We start from the raw sequence: 22,593 nt of genomic DNA on the forward strand, positions 1-22,593 counted from the left end.
TTGGATTACGACGAACTAACTTGGAAGGTTCATCACGAAAAAAAAAATTAGCTTTAATTTATATTGTTTGATTATGACCTAAAGTTTTTCTCAAGGCTAGATTACTCTTTGGAAGTGGAGCTGAAAAGTTAGTTTATTGCTAATAATTGAGAAAATATTTAAGCTCGTTAATCGTTTTTATAATGTTATACAACCACCGCAAAATTGTCTCTGTTGTTTAATTATTTCATTAAAATAATTAGTAGTAGCAACATATTACCAAAAATTATGAAACCATAAGTGATTAATACCAACTAAACCAATGAAATTACGATAGGGAAAAGTTTTGCGCTTGTTGTAGAGTTTTGTTTAATTAGACATTATCAGACGTTTAGAGTTCAATATTAAATACTTCAATCATTATTTTCAAATGATTAATTGTTCAGCATTACATTCGAAGGCGTATACATATGTTTCCAGCCGAAATTTGATGATCTGATACATACTCATTCTGTATATTATGAACTCTTCTGGGAAATCCAGTCTACTGCGAACATGTAAAAGAGCGGAAAGAAATTAGCATTCAATTTTTTTGGAAAGAACGCTCTCATTCACATGACGTTAAAATTAATGAATATCAAAAGGTGCTCGTAAATATTATTTTGAGTGTCTTTTGTTTTTTAAACGCTCTACTAAAGATGTTAGCATACATGTCATAATCAAAAATAATGTAATACCGGATGTGAACACACCTTCCAAAGAAAACATTCCAATTTTATTTACATAAATTGAATGTATAGGATGCAAAAATCTTTTCAGTGTCCTTCAGAACTAAGTTTTTTTTATTAATTCCTAAAAGATAGGTTTATACAGAGTGCTACACATATCTTATCGATTAGCATGTGCAATATACGTTTGCATTGAACGTTTTTGAGAAAATAAGACCTATTAATATTTGAATATAGATAAATTTAATATTGAATATCTTAAAAATAAAGTGATACAAATAGAATGTCATTTACTCTCTTGGCGTCTGCTTAGTGAACAATTTATTGGTTCTTCTTCCTCCTCTCTACATACATTTCCCCAATTGTTATTCATTTCTGTTACGCTGCTGTTGTAAACAGTAACTACACAGAAAAAAAACTGGTGTTTTACTAAAGATTACTTTGGTAACGAGTTTCCAAGACATAGTCTCTAACTAAAATATAAATGTAATATAACTATGTACGACACATGGCTATGGTCATTTTTTCATATGTTTAATGCGTCTTCGAGATAATACTGAATATTTCTTACAAAATTGGCACATAATTTCCTATTTTAGAAGATGTTTCATTCAAGCATAATTGACTATTAAACAATTTGATGGTATTATGTTTCATTATCATTAATTATTTACGCAGTTAATACTGGAAAACTATTCAGAGAACGGTTTACAAATAAATTTAACTATTGGCGATACTGGGAGAACACAAAGTATAAATGCCCGGGTAATAATAAATTCGAACCCAGTATAACTGCAAACACTATTTTGTAGTGATACGGTTGTTTTAGTGTAAATGTACAACTTTACAATTATCTGCAATTTAACAATAATATTTATGTTTCATTTATAAAAAAAATTATAGTGCGTGACTATCTTTGGTCGGCGAAATGGAACCTCGTGATGAAACAACAAAAAAACCGAACATGCATGTTACCTATCTCTTCTTCGGCGACATGGAAGGCGATACACATTAAACAAGTTGAAAGTCAGGATTTATACTGCTCTATCTCCACATGGTGGAATTTAATGTTTCAGATTCAGAAGTATAGTGGCAGTGCATCACGTCAGAGCTGTTCAGTCCACAAGTGTTCAGTCCACAAGTGCACATGTAAATAATCAGCTGTGTTGAAAGGTGAGTGGAAAGATTCTTAATAATTATTCTTCCGATAATTTAATTACATTATGTGTTATAAGTAATCAATATATCTAAATTTAATTCTTAAATTATCCAAATTAAACAACTTAAAAATAATTCTTGTGGTTTTTGGAGCGCGGTTAACATACGTCGCAGCTTTCCTTAGCAATTTGCGAGAATCAAATTAAACTGCGTTTATTAGTTCAACTTCCATTTGTTCCACTTTAAGTCTGTAAAAAAATAACCCATCGATATAGAATTGTTTAGTTGATTTCTGTGCATTGCTTTGCAACAAATAATATCACATTTGTCTGTATTGTCTAAACATAAAAAAAAATTTTTCTGGAATTATGTTCGTGCGTTAGCTGTCAATTTCAGAGAGTTTCTTTAATGCCTCAAAAATCATGGATGAAATATGCTGATGAGAGAACGGCAACGTACGCAGGCTTTTTTTTTTGTCAGGGTAGTTCTACAGAACACGAACCTTTCTCCCTCCCCTCCTTTTTTTTTTCAAACCGGTTCCAGGAAAACAGTGCGTCGTTTCTGGGGCGAGTGAATATTTCACGGAGGGAAATCAATGCGGGCCTCAATCATAGCTGTTTCCCGATGTTAGCCTTGGAGTTGCCGCCCACGACCTCGGCTGGCGGACGACCGCCGACGTCGAATAATTCAGGCCTCCGGACTCGAGCTTCGGGCTTGCATAAGCGAGGGAGGAGGGGGGGGGGGAGGGTGAAGATCCACCCACGCAGGTACTAAGCTTTGAAGGTCCTGGTTCCCGTACATACCCCACTTCAATACTGAATGAGCTACCACTGGGCAGCTTACGAGCTTGAAACTCACGGGAAAACGTCTGACGCATGGAAAATTGATTGCATTGTGCCGTACGCAACTCGCGCCGTTAAAAATAAAAATATTATGAGCGAGTCTTTTAAGTATTCGTCAGTGATGTGTAATGTCTAACCTCTGTAACGAGCGAATTCGTGTGTTATCATGTTGCATGTACACTTACAATACGAAACGCGGACCCGAAGTGTAACGTAGAATTCTTAAAAAAAAAAAAAAAAAAAAAAAAGCCGAGCGTGATAAATATAAGCACGTTGTGTTTTCAACTACATATTTATTAACGCGAGATGCACGTAGTTTCCGCACACGCCATAGACTAATACCTCCATGGATACGACTTGCGCCACCATTATTATTCGGACCACGGAAAAAGAACTGTCATAAAATATTTACTGGTAACAAACTGATTGAACTCGCTCGCCACCGCTAGTTCACTTAGACAGTAAACTTACTCGGGTTTCAAAGGTCAAGTGTGCAACATTTTATAGAGACCTCATGAATGATGCGTTAACATTGAAATGACGAAATATCATTAAGGATATTTAAATTCTGCTTTCAGTGTTGGCTTTATCGAGATATCACCTAAACAGTTATCTTCCTCGTGTTTCAAAGGTCAATTGTGCAAAGTTTCATCACAATGGGATGAGTGATCTACGAACGCGTAAGGGGCAAACAAACATTAATTTATATCTAAATAAATTAACCATTGACAGTCATAAAGGCTGAATACAAACCATTTCAGATTGAACCCTGTTATAATATTACGTTCAATAAATATAATATGTATTAACGAAACGGGCTTGTCTATAAATAAATGATTTCTTATAATGGTACGACAATCATAAGCTCCTAATGTAAACCCCTATAGGAGGCACCTTGTAATTAAATATTGCGTTACAATAAATAGAGTGTTATATAAAAGGTATTATAACAAATTATCGCTTATCATGCTACGATTATCATCAAAGGTAATTAAATATTATTTTTCATATTATTTTATTTTAGAAACGGATCTGATTATAAATAAATCATTGTTTAACATTATATGACAATCATTAAGACTTAATATAAACGCCTATAGGTTTATTATTGTAATAATAATTTTGTTATATAAACGTTACTATTTATAAATAATTAATTTATTATCAAACTACAACATATATAAAACTTAAAAAAAAATTTAGGTATATTTTTGTGTATAAATTGTATCTTGCTGTAATAATATTATTTTAGAAACTGCCAAGGATAAAATTTTGTCATTACCATCTAAGCTAAAAAAAAAAAAAAAAAAGAATTTATAATAATTGAACGAGTGTTTCAGTACTAGCTAATGACGTGTAAAATCTAACCTCAGAAAAGAGCAAATTCACGAGTTCTCATGTTGCTAATACACCTACAATACTAAACTATAGCACATAATTTAACGTAGAATTCTTTAAAATAATGAAGAAAGTGATAAATGTACGAAAATTGAATTTTAAACTAAATTTCTGGACGCGAATCACACGTAGTATCCGTACCCGCCGCTAGAATTCGCTGCCGGAGCAGCTACGTTGACTATCGAATCATTCTATTCGCTGAACTAATTTTAAATTATAAAGTGAAACGATTCCGATAAAATCGATGAATACTGGTTAAAATACTAAACACCGGCTTAGGACCTGATTTCTGACAAGGAATTTTTTTTATTAAAACACTGCCCATCTGGTTAAAACTCACTAACATTTAATACATTTAAGTTTAATTTTGTCTTTGTGGACTTTGGTTCATGCCACACACCACAAATAGCATAACCGTGGTTTTTTATTCATTCTGTTTCTTGACTTCCTTTACATTCGCGAAAAAAAAAAAAACTCCCACTAAATGCCGTGTACCGAGAGCTAAAATATTACACACTTAAAATGGGATTTCGAAAGCCATTGCTTAGACATCCAAGCTCTGAAATTTCACACGTAAACAGATGTTTACTACTACTCCCCTATCTTCAAGAAATAATGGTAAGTAAATTACAACCTTTGTTTATATAATTCTCGAAATTCATAGCGTATTGAACGCACAAACAATTTACAAACACAATAATTACTTAAGGCAGTTGATCACACAATAGTAGAAAAATAACAAAGAAATATGATTATAAGAGTATGCGATTATCTTTAAGCTTGCATAACGAGCAAAAGCTATATAATCCTGAAATGACGTGTGCAAAGGACGTTATGCAGCAGCTAACATGACCTTAGTAAATTAAACGACGTGACGTACCAACGGGGTGCTGATCATGGGTGCAAGAACCAATTAATCCTAAATTGATAGAACCCGTGGAAACGGACAAATAATTGGGAACGTGGCAGCGAAACAGAATTTACCAGACATGCATAATAGCTAACACAAGTCTAAGAGTGTCCCTAATGATCTTAGGAACACTTTCTTAAGTTCCTAGGCATACATAATGTTACGATCGCGCTTGGCTGCAGTGCTTGGCGTCGCCGCGCTCGTTCGGCCTGTCTGCGCCCCCTTCCACCCGCATCCTCTCCCTGGTATCTCGTGTCATACTATCACGCAACATCCTGACCGTCGCAGCGCGCACCTGCCTCAGATCGAGTTACTTAAAGAGGCCGCACTGCGGAATAAAAGGACTCAGACCTGTTTATCGGCGCGTTTTGAGGGAACCCGATGCTTGTTGCGTTTATCGGCGTTCTTTGAGCAGCCGCCGCGTCCTTCGAGGACTCACGACGCGTTTCTGGGCATTTCGACGACGAAGGTCGCGCGATATCTCGGAGACATGCCCGATTGTTCTGGACGGGAACCCAAGGGATATTTAAGGAGGTTGGGCCGACCTTCGAGTCAGTAAGGAGTTCAGTGGGGAGTTCTCCCGCGGCGGAGTTTCCGGGCGATAGTGCCGCGGGTGCGGCAGAGTGGCGAAGTCCTTGGACGAAGGTTCCAGGGCAGGGAGTGAGTGAGTTCAGTGGAGTCGGGAGTTTCCGGGCGATAGAGTCGCGGGCGCGGCGGAGTCCCGAGTGAAGTGGCGAGCGAGTCGTCGAGTGGGATCTCGGCGAAGGGTGTGACGGCGGCGGCGGAGTGCGGCGACGGAGTCCCGCGGCGGAGACCCACGAGGGGTGCTGCAGCGTGAGTTTCGCCAGAGGTGCGGCCCAGCGAGGTGTGTGAAACGAGTGACTGGGGAATTGACATTTCTTTACGTGTAATTAATTATCTGCCAATTTAGAAGATTATTTGTAAGTGACAAGTAGTAGTAATAAATAAAACTGTGTGTAATATAAATCTATAATTTGGGCTATCCTTTACGAACCCAAGCGGGAAATCGTAACATTTTGGTGTCAGAAGTGGGATAGCCCTAATTAATAGATTTAGGATTCAGTTACATTATTAGAATAAAAGTTAAGGATAGAATTTAGTTTACGAGAATATAGTTAGTGTTTAGAACTTTAGTGAATTTGTAATTTTCTAAAGTTAGTTTGAGTATACTGTAGTCAGTGTTGGTTTTGAATGTAATAGAGTTATTGTTAGTTTAATTAGAAGGTTCGGCTAGGTCATATAAAATTAAGAACAGTATTTGAAAAAAAAATATTTAGGCTTGTAGTATATGGTGGAAAAGAAAGATGGCTGCCGGTGAGCTAAGAAAGTCCTGGCATTCTTGGCCGAATTGAAGAGTGGCCAGGAATAAATGAAGAATGAAATGAAGAGTAACAGGGAAGAAATAAAGAATGGCCAGGAGAAAATGGAGAATAGGCTGGACGAGATGAAGAGTAGCCAGGAAGAAATGAAGAATGAAATGAATAATAGCCAAGAGAAGACCAGCGGAGAGGAGACCAGCGGAGAGGAGACCAGCCAAGAGAAGACCAGCGAAGAGAAGACCAGCCAAGAGAAGACCAGCCAAGAGAATACCAGCCAAGAGAAGACCAGCCAAGAGAAGACCAGCCAAGAGAAGACCAGCCAAGAGAAGACCAGCCAAGAGAAGACCAGCCAAGAGAAGACCAGCGAAGAGAAGACCAGCGAAGAGAAGACCAGCGACGAGAAGACCAGCGAAGAGAAGACCAGCGAAGAGAAGACCAGCGAAGAGAAGACCAGCGAAGAGAAGACCAGTGAAGAGAAGACCAGCGAAGAGAAGACCAGCGAAGAGGAGACCAGCCTAGAGGGGAACAGCGAAGAGAACAGCGAAGAGGAAATTAGCCAGGACATGAAGATGAAAGAAGAGCTGAAGAAAAGAACAGAAGTAGTGAAGATTAGTTACAAAGTAAGGAACATTGAAAAAGAAGAAATGAAGATAAACCAAAAAGAAGAGGGGAAAATGCCAAAAAGAACTGAAGAAGAGCCGAGAAGAGATGAACATGAGTAAAGAATAAATAGAGAAGCTCAAAGAAGAAACGAAGAAAAACCAAGAAGAGACGCAGGAAGACCAAGAAGAGGTGAAGAAAGACCAAGAACAGGGGAAGAAAGACTGAGAAGAGAAAATGAGAACACAGGGGGTCATGAAGAGGGTACAAGGAGAGACTAAGTGCAGTCCAGGCGAGACTCAGAAGAACCAAGAGGGCATGAGTAACCAAGAAGAGACGGAGAGGAGCCGGGATGAAATGCTGTGCGAACAAGTAGCTGCGAGAGAAGAAATGGAGAGAAAAAGGGAAGATACAGGAAACCGTTGGAAGGCAGCGAGCAATGCTCTCAAGAGTATCGGCTCCGTCCAAGGCAACGGTTGGCCCGTCTCGGGCAGCTGGCCGAACGACATGGGGCATCTGCGACGCAGAAATGTTTCCGGGTGACAAGAGAAGCTACATCTAATGAGAGAGAGGGTTATCTGGTGAGACTGTACAGCCCGCGATGGAGGAAAGGCAGGAGGCCTAAACTTCGAGTAGCATGGGGACCTCCACGAGGAGATGTATTACCTGTTCGGGACGAACAGGTTTAAGGAGGGGGCAATGTTACGATCGCGCTTGGCTGCAGTGCTTGGCGTCGCCGCGCTCGTTCGGCCTGTCTGCGCCCCCTTCCACCCGCATCCTCTCCCTGGTATCTCGTGTCATACTATCACGCAACATCCTGACCGTCGCAGCGCGCACCTGCCTCAGATAGAGTTACTTAAAGAGGCCGCACTGCGGAATAAAAGGACTTAGACCTGTTTATCGGCGCGTTTTGAGGGAACCCGATGCTTGTTGCGTTTATCGGCGTTCTTTGAGCAGCCGCCGCGTCCTTCGAGGACTCACGACGCGTTTCTGGGCATTTCGACGACGAAGGTCGCGCGATATCTCGGAGACATGCCCGATTGTTCTGGACGGGAACCCAAGGGATATTTAAGGAGGTTGGGCCAACCTTCGAGTCAGTAAGGAGTTCAGTGGGGAGTTCTCCCGCGGCGGAGTTTCCGGGCGATAGTGCCGCGGGTGCGGCAGAGTGGCGAAGTCCTTGGACGAAGGTTCCAGGGCAGGGAGTGAGTGAGTTCAGTGGAGTCGGGAGTTTCCGGGCGATAGAGTCGCGGGCGCGGCGGAGTCCCGAGTGAAGTGGCGAGCGAGTCGTCGAGTGGGATCTCGGCGAAGGGTGTGACGGCGGCGGAGTGTGGCGACGGAGTCCCGCGGCGGAGACCCACGAGGGGTGCTGCGACGAGAGTTGCGCCGGAAGTGCGGCCCAGCGAGGTGTGTGAAACGAGTGACTGGGGAATTGACATTTCTTTAAGTGTAGTTAATTATTTGCCAATTTAGAAGATTATTTGTAAGTGACAAGTAGTAGTAATAAATAAAACTGTGTGTGATAAAAATCTTTAATTGGGCTATCCTTTACGAACCCGCAGGGAAATCGTAACAATACGGTGTGCAGAGCTTCAGAAAAAATCTTCGAGATTTAAAAAACTGATCTAGGTATCCGAGGGGTGGCTGTTTACGAAAAAAGAAATTAAGAAACAAGAACTCACCCACGATCGACCCCTTGGCACGGTCATGACAAGTTGTTCGTCCCAAGATCTGAAGTGAAAAAGAATCTAAAGAGGTATGCTAACAAGTCCTCATGTAAGCTAGGCGGAGTATGCCTCCGCAAAAAGAAAGTAATCCCTGAAAAAATAAGGGAGGGGCGGTCACGGGAATACTGGAGAGGGAAGCCTAAGATGCACATAAAGTTCTGCCATTCCCGATTACACACGAACAATAATTCACCTCCGGCCAACCTAGGGTTTATTTATATATATATACTTATTTATATTTCTCTGTTTATTTTAATGTAGCTATACTAACTTAACTAACCATCCATAGTGTTTTTAAGTGTTCTAATGTAGCTAACCTAACAGACCACTTATAATATTTGAATTCATTTTTCCTGCGCAAAAATAAAACAAATCCCGAAGTTGGCCGAAGGTGAATTGTTCGGGTGTAATCGGGAATGGCAGAACTTATGTGCATCTTAGGTCTCCCTACTGGATAGGGTACGTGGGGTTAGGTGGTGAATGGTTGGGAGGGGGTTACGAACACGACGATGTCCGGAAACTGACGAAGGTCCGACGATGTTAAAACATACGTGCGTCGCAAAATTTTAAATGATTAATTCGCGATGCAATTTCTGTGCATTTAAATATTTCATTTTAAATTACAAACGTGTAAATGGTTTTTAAATAATTTGATAAAGATTATCCATTGTACTTTAAAAATATAAATATTTTCTTGATTTCGGCGGCTAACACAACAGTTGCGACTGTGAATGTACTGTTTATCTTTTTTTACGTGCGAATGTAGTCACGCTATTCGTCAAAAATCAGTTGAACGGGAATGTAAATAATAAATGTCTGAATACTGTTTTTTTTGGGATGGTTTCAACAAAATATTTAAAAATATTTGTATAAAAACGAGGTGAGTATAAAAAAATGTAAAAATTTAATACTGTTAGGCAGGTGTTATGGTCTACTTGGATACTTCTGCTATAATTTTGTACATATAAATTGTCAAAGAAATTTTTAATTGCTTATGCGATATTATCAATTAGTGAACAATAAAAACTAAATTATGGTGGAATTTACACTTTGATAAGGACATGCATTGCTACGTATACACAACAGTACTATAATAAATACATCAATTTTTACTCATAATGTGAAATTAAAATCTGCACCAGGGACATTGCAATTAAGGACTTTGAACAGTATGTGTGTGTGTGTGTGTGTGTGTGTGTGTGTGTGTGTGTATATATATATATATATATATATATATATATATATATATATATATATACACACATAGATATAAAACTCTGTTGGTATTGAACACGTTGAAATAGAGTTCAAAATTTTTAATAAAAAATCTGTTCGAGCGCATCATTTTGCCTGTTATTCCTTGCCACACACGCGCACACACACAGATGCACGTTCTTTTGGCTTGCGCCATCTCCTGGTTGGTATGACGTCACGCGAGCGGCCACGCCAGACCTCGTTTATTGATACGGAATCGTTACCGGACATGTACATCCCTATCCGCTCCCCCTCCCCTCCCCCCCCCCCCCCCCCCCAAAAAAAAAATCTGCGTGGCATCAGGGATGAAACTGCTGGCGGTTGATGGGATTTCCCGACATCGGCATTAGTGGGTAGAAGGGGTGAATGTAGAGTTTTTTTTTTTTTGGAAAAAAAGGGGGGGGGGAGGATTTCGCATGATGTCGGAAATCAGGGGTAATTTAATATTTTTATTGCCTTTGTTCAGGAAGAATAACGCGCGCATATATTCAGGAAATTTTTTTTTCCTACGAAAATTTCACTGTGGTCGACGGTACAATTTACAGCAAACCAGCGTTACTGCTATTTTACGTGCGAGTGTGTAAGAGAGGAAAGAAATCTTTGATTTAGATCATCGCTCGAAACCAATTTTGGACATGTCTACCGCGTTTTTCGGTTGTTTTGAAAACTCAAGCGAGCGAGGACGTATTCGGTCTATAGATGCGGGTAAATAATGCTTATTTACGTTTACTTGACTACCGAGTGTGTGTTTGTGTTAACCGAAATAATGTTCTTTTTTTTTACAAATAACATTTCAGTTTGTCATACATCAAAATTTTAAGGAATAATTAACTATATAATAACTAATGCTTTGATGCTTCAAGAAAAACTACTATTGGACTTAGTGACATAAGACAAATATCCTCCATTATTACGCCAAATTGATTATTGGTAGAGATTATGACTTATTGGTCTCGATAAATTCTGCAATTCACTCCAACTTCTTATGATTGTGATCGAAATATAGGCTATGTTCACATAAATACACATGAACACAAATAAATTCTTTTGGAGAAAAACACGGTTATTATGTATTGCAGTATGTGTTCCCTTGTTAGTTGAGTTACACATAAACGTGAAACGTTCTCTCACGATCAGTTCTCGCAACACCGTCATCCTTGCTGATGATCTCTCAAGCGGCCAGCAACATGCAAGGACGAGTCGAAGAGCTGCGCCCTATTGAACAGAAGCTGCGCCAAGCAAGGTCGCGCATGTGTGAGGCTATCTCTGCACAGGACAGGCACTTACAAGTGGAACACTATCACTAGATTGGATGGAGAGGGAAATAGACAAGGAGAAGGGTAACACGGGCGCTAAAACGAAGCAGACCGACGATCTTCGAAAGAATTTCAGGGTAGCACCAGCGCTCAACGTTGGTGCCACTTGATTCAAGAAAAAAAAATTATGTGTGATAATGATTTATTTTGTAACCCTGGTAAAATATATCGTTGACCTGACAAAATCACTTAGTAGGACCACCTAAATCTTTCCTTCTACATAATATTTGTTTGAATCGACCTTACGTATTTGTTTAACACAAACAAAAAAATATGATTTTGAGTAAACAAGAATTATTTCCAGTGATGGTAGTGGTAGTATGTAAAAATGTTTCGCTCTTTTTTGTAGACAATGTACATAAAGACGGTTTAGTCAGAGATGGCGTCTCGCGGTCTCTTTGTGGGAAGTTGGGATCACACTGCGACTCAGCGCCGAGGGAAGAAGGCATCGTTCTCCAGCCTGGGGCCACAGAGAGAGAGAGAGAGAGAGAGAGAGAGAGAGAGAGAGAGAGAGAGACTGAGTGATGTTCATCTGCCGAGCGACCTCTTGTCTCTGACGCACTTCGCCTCTCGAACCTGTCCCTCCTTTCTTGTGTTGCGGAAATTAAACTGCAAGCCGTGCGCCCGAAGAGCGCCACCTGGAACATCTGAGGGCTCCGGGCAATCCACCAACAACCCTCGCGCCTTGCCGGACTGCAATTGAGTTTTCTGCGCTCGGGGCAGGCCTGAATGTTAATCTCCCGACCCAAACTCCAGCGACAGCAACGGAATGGTCCATTACAGAGCCCTGCGAACCAAAGGAGTTATATTACAACATTTCCGTGTCTTGCGATGGAACACTTGCACAGTCAATTATGCACAGTTACAAAATATTTTAATTGAAACTGAAGAATAATTTGTTAAACCAAAAAATGTGTTTAATGTTGCAAAAATATTTTTACAACCGGTGACCGGGTTATTTACTAGAAATTTAGGAATACAAAAATTATTTTTGGATTAATACAGAATTTCTGAGAGCACACATATAATGATCAAATGACTCAGGATGTTGCACCTACTGCCGATATATGACACATAATATTAAATAAGGTTCTGACTATTGTATTGTTATATGTGTAACTATGTGTTGGCTCACTCGACTTATTGGATGTGATTATCAAGTGATAAATTTTTCTCCGCATAACGTAATAAAAATTTTCCTAGTGTGGATGAACAAAAAAATTAAAGGAAGCGAAGAAAAACGTATCCTAGTTACGTCAAGAGGGTAGCTTCCAGAAATGCGGATACACACTAGGATCGACTCTCTTGTGCTTTGTGATATTGTAAATCATTGCCAGCAATCTTAAAAATCTAGATGTGGGCGAAACAGTTAATCTAGAATATCTTGATCCACTTTTCCAGTTCCTGAGAGATAAAATTTACTGAAATCATACAAGCACCTGTGTAGAACTGTAGCATTTTCTCTACACTTCCCCCATAAATATATTGTACGAATAACGGTATTTTTTTGTATCTTAAAAAAAAGGTGTTTGGCATATGGTTTTTTTTAAATTAACATTACAATTTTTTTTTTACTGTGTGGGTTGAAGTTACAGAAATTTGGGACCACAACCGCAATCTGACCAGAGTAGTTTTACATTTATTTTAATAAAATGCAAGTAAGTACTTGATACCAAAACAAAACTATAAAATAAAATTGGTAGAAAAAGAAAAGACACAAAATTGCACAATTTTCCATTTTTAGGTACAATTTCGGTTCTTTTAAGTCTGATTATTTTGTTACGAGATAAAGTTTGATATATTAAGACTGCAGGATAGTAACAATTGTCAAACATTAAAAGAAAAGATACTTAGCATAAGAGGCCAAGTAATTTTTCAGCTGCTCTTAACATGAATTATGCATCTTTTCCTAGCAAAGGAGTTAGAACAGTTTTTTTAAAAAGAACGCAAGTACACAACAAAAAAGCGAATACATTTTTTAAATTATTGGAATAATACTAGAAGCAATGAATAACATATTTAGAAATTTTTCTCTCTCTCTCTCTCTCTCTCTCTCTCTCTCTCTATATATATATATATATATATATATATAATTCAAAAGACATGCCAATGCATCATTCAGCAGGTAGAATTGCAGAGATACGGGTAAGGGGAGACCACAACTTTTCCTGTGTGAATTTCAAATATACAGGGACGCGATACGCAAAACAAGCGTGCGGAGAAGGCAGAGGGAGGGGAGGTTGTCGAAAATTAGAATCGTTAATGTTGTCAGAATGTTGGAGGGGAAAAAAAAAATAAAAATGTATAAAAATGTATAACGGAAACAGAGTTATGAATAATTCACGTCATCCGCGTTCAGAACTGTCTGGCTGACGGCCGGGAACGCTGTATGCGTGTTTTAATAATATGGAATGAAGCAGGTACGCGATCCGGCGGAACGGCGCCATAAATATCGCGGAATGGCCGCCGACCAGAATACCTTCGGCGATCCACCGACCACTGCGTCATTACTCGGCGGGATTGGTTTCAGGGGTTTTAATTACGCAGCTTAAATGTTGCCGGAGCTGAAATTGACGTCACAAAAGTTAATTAAAGATCGCTTATTTTATTCTGTCACACTTACGACTGCGTTCCCGCTATCGTTTCAGTTTGGAAGCGGGCCTGGCGTAATAAACCCTCGCAGGCAGACATAAATAAACTAAGAATTACGTGTTTATGTTCATTACGGCCCCTGAGCTCGCATGAACGTAGAAGAAATTTATGTTTTCAACGTACTGTCGCAATGAAACGCAAATATTTGATAAGCTTAATGTTATAACTTAATGTTATAATTCGCACTGCCAAAGGAAATTTTCTAAGTGATAAGGAAAAAAAAAACATTTAATCAAGACATCCTCATAACTAGCGGGTACCAATCCCCAATAGCACGACGAAATAAATAATTCTCTTCATCTGACCGTATTAAAAAGCAGAAAGCTGAATTTTAAAACGAATGGATTATTGTGCAAAAATAAATATAAATAGCAAGAGGCCGGTCTCTATAAATAGAGCCACGATTATCCTGCGGATCATTACCTATCGCTATATTCCAATCACTCACGTGATTCAGTAAACACTTCTCGTATAAAACTGGCTCAAAGTCGTAGAGGGCGTGTTAAGAGCACCGAATATATATATATATATATATATATATATATGCGTGTATGTGTGTTATAAATACGTTATAAATACGTTGTGAAATTATAATGTAAAATATATAATGCAAATTCAATAATTGCATAGGTGTTGTGTTAAAATACGCGTTGTATTAATACGTATTATTTGATACGATAGGATAGATGTCACACATCACTGGCGAGTACTGAAAGGCTTGCTCATTTGTTTATCGTCATTTAATTTTTTTTAAGAGTTGTTTCATAATATTTAATCACAAAACCTCTATCCCATTTGCTGTTCTCTCACCAATACTTTCAACAAATATCCATCAAGTGTAATAAAATGTGTGTGAAAGTCGCGCATGTTTTCGTAATTATTATTATTTAATATATTAACACATGAAAATATTTGTAGGAGAACAACAAATGAGAGAGAGGAGGTATGGTGTAAAAATTTCAGTTTCAGCCCTTGTATAATTTGTAATGAGGAGAAAATGAAAATTGAACTTGGCGTTGTGAGACCGAACCTTTCCTCCGCGAGTGAATCAGTATATCTCCCCAGCCACTGCATCCCCTCCTCCGACAGCCCTAGGGCGGACACCGCTGTTACGTAAACTCTGCTCTATCTCCCTTCCAAACACGCCCTCTCTCTACCTCTCAACGTTCGAACAAAGGGGTGGAGCGAAAAGGGGAGAGGAGTTTACTTTGGTGCCAACCGCCCTTCACGTGTTCTTGTCGCCGCAACGTCGAATTGTTTCACCTACTCTCCCTTTCAAAAACCCGCTCACCAACACCTACTAAGTACCCGTCAAACCAAGGCGGGGCTAGAGACCTGGTAATGGGTGGTCCTGGATCCAGATGCTGACCCAGTGATTTATTAAAAGAAAAATAAAAACATTTTCACCGCCGTTTTACTTTTCCGGTAAAGCTTGAATCTCAATGATCCGTCTCGTCCATCGGTCGCTCGTCCGTCCGTCAACAAGCTGAGTGATTCACACTGATCCTTACATCCTTCAACAAACTGAGTGATTCACACTGATCCTCACGTCCGTCAACAAGCTGAGTGATTCACACTTATCCTCACGTCTTTCAACGTGCTGAGTTTTTCACAATGATCCTCAAGTCTGTCAACAAGCTGAGTGATTCACACTGATCCTTACATCCTTCAACAAACTGAGTGATTCACACTGATCCTCACGTCCGTCAACAAGCTGAGTGATTCACACTTATCCTCACGTATTTCAACGAGCTGAGTTTTTCACAATGATCCTCAAGTCCATCAACAAGCTGAGTGATTCACACTGATCCTCACGTCCGTCAACAAGCTGAGTGATTCACACTGATCCTCACGTATTTCAACGTGCTGAGTTTTTCACAATGATCCTCAAGTCTGTCAACAAGCTGAGTGATTCACACTTATCCTCAAGTCTTTCAACGTGCTGAGTTTTTCACACTGATCCTCACGTCCGTTAACAAGCTGAGTGATTCACAGTGATCCTCACGTCCGTCAGTAAAGTTGAGTGATTCACAATGATACTCTTGTCCATCATAATACTTATACATTTTGATGCTGCCAACAGACTAGAAGACCTAAATTTATTGTGGCGGAAATATCTCTTGTATAACAAATTAATTTAAATACGCTCATCACTGACTCACTGACTGACTCTGATATGCTGTATGAATTCTGTTTTCGGTCGCATACAGTGTAACATTTACATTGCTCTTTGCTAACGTGTTCCGTCTACTATTGCTGTTGAGTCCGTGGCGCAATGATAATAATTTGAATTATGTTTTAAATTTTAAAATTATTTTAAGTTTGTTGTTGGGGGCATGGCGTAATAGTTTGACTAAGCCGATAGTTTCAGCATTTTTTCAGTGTTAAAGTAGCGATCCGTGGCTTAGTTTGCCACGTTTTGGCCGCTGACGAGTGTAAAAAATAGTATAATGTTGCATCAAAAGACGTATGACTAATCCAATAGAAATTTTTACTCCAATGGTTACATATTGGTGTTGGGTCAGTTATTTTCCTGCACCTCATTGAGAGTTAAGTATTAACTTCGCAAAGTAAGTAAAAATTTAATTTATCGCTGAATATAAAGTCAAATAACCCAATTTTCTTTAAGACTTAAAAAGTTTTCAATAGCATCAAGTTAAAGAGCGATTTTAATTGCTACGTTAAACAAATAATCAATAAAATATGTTACATAAATAATTTACATATATATTATACATAAAATTATATCATATTTATAAAATAAAAATATCATTTTATATATTTGGGAAATATTTTCATTATTACCTACAATATTAAAATAAATCAAAATTTTAATTAATATACTGTGTATATACAATTTAAGTATTTGTTATATTCACCATTTATCAACAGGCGCCTTAGGTGCCTTAAACTAACTAAAAAATATAAAATATTGACTATCATGAAAGTCGAGCACTTATATATCATTTAACTTATTTTCTTTTGATCTATTATAAGTTCTGAGTAAGGTGCCTGGTGACTGTCTGCATTCTTGGATTGAGAAGTCACGGTGGGATGACCTTGACTTTAAAATGACCTTGACTGACTGTTACCCCGATGGTCATTTTGGATTTCACCATTTTGTTTTCTATAACGTTCCACCATTTGGTTTTCTACAATTTTTTAATCATGATGTCACATGTGCCATTTTTAAATTAAGATGTAATGTCCGTCATCTTGAGTTCTAGAGCTTTCGCGCCATTTTTAATTCCATCATTTTGTTGTTCGAACTTTCTGCCATTTTGAAGAATGGTGTCATATTCGCTATTTTAAGATTGTGATATCACAATAGTCATTTTGAAATTATAATATCACATCTGCCATTTTAGAATTATGATTTTATTTTTGCCATTTTATATTCTAGAACTCTCCGCCATTTTGAATTACGCCCATTTATTTCCCGAGAACTTTCTGCAATTTTTTAATAATATTAAATTGGCCATTTTAAATCTATATCATCACAGCCGCCATCTTGATAATCCATAATTATTATCCAAAAATCGGAAAAAATATTTAGGTATTTGGCTGTGTGTCAGACACAAGGAAATGTAGTCTACGTTTGAATGTCTAACCTAGGAAAAGTACACTTGTATAATGCCTTGCTGCTCGCACACAAGATGGTCGAAAACTAATAAAGACTTGGACCTTGCTTCACTTGGAGGCACCACATTTGCATTATCATTAAACGAAAATACTCCAGGCCATCCACCGATCGTAGAATTTTACTTTGGTTGTTGCAGTGATTTGGAGTACAGGTAATCATTTTTGAACTGAATACCGTTTGGTTCTCCCAAAAAAACTCAGTATAACGCACGTTTCGCCGCATTTGGACGGATCTGCCAAAATGTATTATACTGAAGAAGGTAATAACATGTCGAGTTGTGATTCGCGTGCACTGGCTTCGTCATCTTGCGTAATGCGCACGGGAAAACACATTTCACTTTGACTACTTACATTGTACTGGCTAAATTATGTAAAAACAAACATATATATATAGTTTTAGCTGAGTTGTATGAAATGCCTCAGAGAGATAAGAGCAAAAAACAAACACTTCAGTGCAGGACTCGTAAACTTGGTGATAAATTCCAGGCTACGGGTTTTGTGGTCCAAGGACGAAACTAGCCAAACGACTAGCTCGAGTTGATTGGGCATGAATTATCTTGACGAGAAGTACAAGCACAATGATAGTGTCTCTTTACTCAGCAAGGATTTGGTATCAAGGCACTGAGCTGCAGAGATGTTAGCTCAGTAAGCCGAAGCTATAAGTAAACTGCCAGACACACAGGACCGGGAGGAAAAGGCTGCGGGTGTGGGGCGTATAAAATGTGATGAAGGCCAAGGTTAAATGAGGATTGGGTAATGGCCAAGCCAGAACCAGCAAGTCCAAGGATCACTTGCGCAAGATTGGTGCAGGCATGCAAAAAATAAGGAAAAAAAGCACACCCTTCTATAATAAGAATACTATGGATGTGTACCTTTGTCTTTGCCTTCATTGGGTGTCCTCGACGGCCTAATCGGGTCTACAAGCGATTAAATGCTGGCAGTCAACACTCCCAAGAACGAGCACAAGCAGTCCAAGAAAGCCAGAAGACACAATGCCAAGATGGTAGCTATTGCCACGGGTAAAGAGAATGGCACAGGTTTTATCTTACTGCATTACTAAGTAGGCTGATTTATGAAAAAGGAAGATATGAATATAAGCCTAAGTTCTCTGCCGAAACAACCATTTACAAATACTGATTTTATTAGGTACGATCGCAAACTGATCATACCACAATTGCAAGGCGTGATGATGCCAGACAATTTACCTGCAAAGCCAAAGATTCACGAGCATGTCTTTATTAATCTAGCCACGTCGGCAGTTCGTAGCACTAAGTGGCATACAACAAGTGTGAAAAAAGGTGAATATTACGACAGTTTCAGTTATTTCAGACTACCTCCAGAACTACACCGGCACATATGCATGAATATGTTGTAGTTGAGTTAAGAAACCTAACAGTCACAAAACCAAACAAACTGCGGCTGATTGTATCTTTGGTTTTTGATTAAAATAATAGAAATGTCCTGCCAAATATTAAGAAATATTCAGCCATGTTTATAATGCTTACTTTTAACGGTCGTTGTTCGAAAATGAAGGTGGTTAATTTTCACTTCTAGATTTTGAACTTGAATATGGACAATCATATTTTTAAACATATAATGCCATACCGAATATCTGCTTCCTGTAAAGTGATGGATCCTCTTAAGATACAAATATCTGTCGGCTCTTACTACGAAATTCATGAAATCTAAAATACATAAAGTAAAAGTTACCACCAGATGTACCAATAAAATCATTCAACATTCAATTAAAATGTCGACTTTTTTACACGTTTGTAGAACATCGTTTAGTAAAAAATTAATTATATGTTAAGTGTTCCATTTTAAATCCTTACTGTATTACTGTATTATTTGATTAAAAAAAATTGGTATGTTCCAATTTAAAATTGTGTATAACATTCTTGGGATGCACTTTAAACAATATGTTGTACATATGTTTTCAAATAATCTCTTTCGGGATGGACTTCATATTTTGATCAAAGTCTGATTTACAGCGTATAGAAAGCCTTAAAAAAAATTAACTGAAATTAATGGAACTGTCATGTTGACTTAAAAGAAAAGTAGTAGAGAGGAAGCTGCACAGTATTTTCTCTTCAGTATTAACAAACTGTGTGTTCAAATAATCACCGACTGCACTTGCTTGCGTAGCGAGTTGTTTGTTTATATTTCAGCCCGAATTGCACGCATTTGTTTTTCATCCTAAATGATCGTTGTGAGTAGGTACGTGAATGGGTTTTGTTCATTGTGTCGTGATATAAGAGAGCTGTTATAATATTTTACGTGTGGTAATCAGAGAATTAATGTTTGTTTAGTGGGAAATGAGAAAACATCCAGTAATGGCATTTAAAAAAAAACACCTATACTATTGAGTAAGAGATAAAGAAGAATGAATGGTCGGTATTTTGTGTGTTTGTTGAATCTGTAATTAAAAAGTTAAAATGATAAACAGTTTCATGTGTCAATAACTGCGTGAGATAGTTATAAAAATAATTTACTTCAATTTGAATCACAAGTATAACTATATGAATATTTTTTTTAAATTCCAAATCAAGAAGTATGACTTTTATATACAATAAAAGGTTTTCAGCAACTTAATTTAATTAAATTTAAAGATACATAACTCAGGATGCACTAGCGTTTGCATGAAATGGTAATGGAATGTTCTTTTCGTTGACGGCTGGTATGAACCAATGGAAAACGTTTAATGTAAGAGTTGAATAAAACTAATATACCTGTTATTTATTTTATTTGTACTTCTGCAAAAAAGGAGAAAGTATTTTAAAATTAGGATTTCCTATATTTATCGTAAACACTTAATAAGGTGGTTAGTCAACAAACGTACATTAATCATCAAAATTACTCAAATATTATATAACTAAAATGCATTTTTTATGGTATTCAACAAATAAATACGGACACGCAATCTATTTTAGGAGTAATTTTTTTAATTTTTATTATTAATATATTTGAAAAGGTGTGAATTTAAATTGATTTTCATAGAATATCTCATTTAGGTTATCAAAGTAAACAATGTTAGTAATCCAAGGGAAAGTTCTAATTCTAAACAAACTTATAAAAGTATTTGCCATAGGTGGTAAACTTACATATGACATAGGAAACGCCCAAAAGAGGTACCCTGAATTCCTTACCGTAATTACCTTTGAGCAGGAGGGGATAGGTGGGGGAGGAGGGATCCAAAATACCTCTGAGTGGGGGTCACTTGTCGTAACTCTAATATTGGAATGATTAACGTTATCCAGCGCCTCACATCCGTGGGAATCCTACAGTATATTCCCATGCCTGGATACCATCGAGGATAAATAAATAATATTTAAAAGCAGTGTTTTAGTTAAAGCAGCAAATTATTTCAAATATCGCCGAGTTATTATGAAACTGGCTACATATGGAAACCTTGTAGTTGTATTAGGCACATTACGTTTAAGGTTCTGTAGTCTATAACCAGAAATGTTACGTAAAGACCTCGTGACCCACGATTTAAGTTGTATAAATATTTTGTTTCAAAATGCTATGTGTAAACTAGATGATGCTGCAATAATAATTAGTAACTTATTTCTGCTTTTAAAGCTTTCAATCTAAAATATATTAAATTCGATCATTTTAGTTTTATTAAAATTAACAGAAACTTTCCAGTACATTTTTTGTTTTGATGTAAAAAAATAATTCAATCAAAAATTAAATTTTATGAAGCTTTTTATTTTTAATTATGTTTTACCCACGTTCTATATTCATTGAGTCACATTTTCATTTACCGTTCGGCTATTGAAAATGTTGCCTTGGGTCGCAAGTTAACATTATATATTAGCCGATTGTTTTGCAGAATTAACCTATATAAAAGCAGAACTATAGTGTCACAGGAAGAAATGACTAATGCAACCATTAATGAAAAATAAATTTAAATAATTTACATTATAACTAGCTATCAGCTTTTACTATCTCTGACTTGTTCACTAGTGACACATTAAATTTTAAGTATTGAAGTTTTTTCTACCAGAAATAAATACTCTATTAATTTATTTAAAACTTCAACCTCTTAAACCACAGGAATAATAAGAGTTGATAAAGGAAAAACATGAAATTTTTTCACGCTTGTTTAAAGTAAGTACAAATTTACTTAATTTACGTTGTATAAAATATTTTATAGATGTTGTTCATAACACTGTCGCTTAAATTATTAAAACAAAGGCTTCGCTGTGCGTATTTCGTTCTTGAAACCTTTCCTCTACCAGCAAGTCTCGGTTCTGTGCCTTTGGTGAGCAGTTTAATAAACACCTCACTAACGAGGTACCCAGCCATTCCGTTCACGAACTTCGTTAAGCGCAGAAAACGTAACTGGAAACCAGTTCCACGCCCGGAGGAACACGAAGCACCGTCCGTGCAATTGCGGCAACAGTTGACAAGCCAAACTGTCTCTTAGTGCCAGACGAGGTAATTTCACTCAGGGAGGGCTTTTATTTTTATAGAAACAGCTTTCTTCCCCTTCAACATAGAGAAACTGCTTAAACAAGATTCTCTGCAAAAGCCAAATAGCCTGCGCGGACCCAAACGAACCCCAGACCAGGGAAGTCATATGCAGTAAACGCCTGTAATAAACGAGTGGTGGTAGTACGGGGAGAAATCAGGAACGAAGAAGAACGTATTAAATGAAAAATTGTAAAAACAAAATAATTGAAAGGACGAGGGTTGCTTCTGATCTTGTCTCTTCACTTTGCGCAGAAATGTATTTTAAACTTTTTGGAACCTAACGAGGATATTTCACGGGAATATTTTTTTAAACGTAATACTTCGTAAGTTTCTCTATGTTAATTTGGCGTTACTGCATTGACTAAAATCAAAATAAAACTTTTTATTGTGTTTGTTGGTATTAATCCAATATTTGCATTAGTTCATCACCATGACGTTCTGTCTTAGGCAATTATGTTTTGTTTTTTTTCTAAAATAAATATGTAGGGGAGGACGGGGCAAGTTGACGAGCGGGGCAAGACGACGAATGACTTATTTCCACGTCATGTTATTAGATAGCACCACCTAACAG

Source organism: Bacillus rossius, chromosome 12 (genome assembly GCF_032445375.1).
Source record: "Bacillus rossius redtenbacheri isolate Brsri chromosome 12, Brsri_v3, whole genome shotgun sequence".
In the NCBI taxonomy this organism is placed as follows: domain Eukaryota; kingdom Metazoa; phylum Arthropoda; class Insecta; order Phasmatodea; family Bacillidae; genus Bacillus; species Bacillus rossius.